This window comes from Sinocyclocheilus rhinocerous, unplaced genomic scaffold (assembly GCF_001515625.1).
Source record: "Sinocyclocheilus rhinocerous isolate Xijiao unplaced genomic scaffold, SAMN03320098_v1.1 scaffold468, whole genome shotgun sequence".
In the NCBI taxonomy this organism is placed as follows: domain Eukaryota; kingdom Metazoa; phylum Chordata; class Actinopteri; order Cypriniformes; family Cyprinidae; genus Sinocyclocheilus; species Sinocyclocheilus rhinocerous.
Window position 1 is genome coordinate 2,234,346 of NW_015635305.1, and position 365 is coordinate 2,234,710.

Sequence of the window (365 nt, forward strand, 5' to 3'; positions counted from 1 at the left end):
GAAACAGCAGATGAGCTGAATGAGACGCAGATTCACTCTGTGCCAGCAGGTGGCGCTTAAAGCGTTTCATTGGTTTCCGCTGTAAACAGAGCAGCTGCTGCACTTATGAACTTTAATATGCATTATACAGAGGCAAGATGAAAATAAAAAATACCATCTAAACTTTTCTAAAGACAGTAAGTTCACCCTCAGTCATACATTCATATAAACTCCTACCCTCGCGATTTGTTTAGCATCTCAACCGATTTGAATCGTCACATATTTGAATCGATTTTCAAGATTTTCAAAGTTAATCGTTACATCCCTAGTTGTAAATACAACTTAACCACTGATTTGTAGTCGTGTCCTCTTTTGGAAGACCAAAC

At 38.4% G+C, this 365-nt stretch overlaps 1 protein-coding gene across 4 annotated transcripts in view; it reads left to right on the top strand.

Moving 5' to 3' along the window:
• Positions 1 to 365, top strand: part of LOC107746841 (drebrin-like protein A) — a 38,339-nt gene that overhangs the window by 33,965 nt on the left and 4,009 nt on the right. The window lies entirely within an intron of this gene.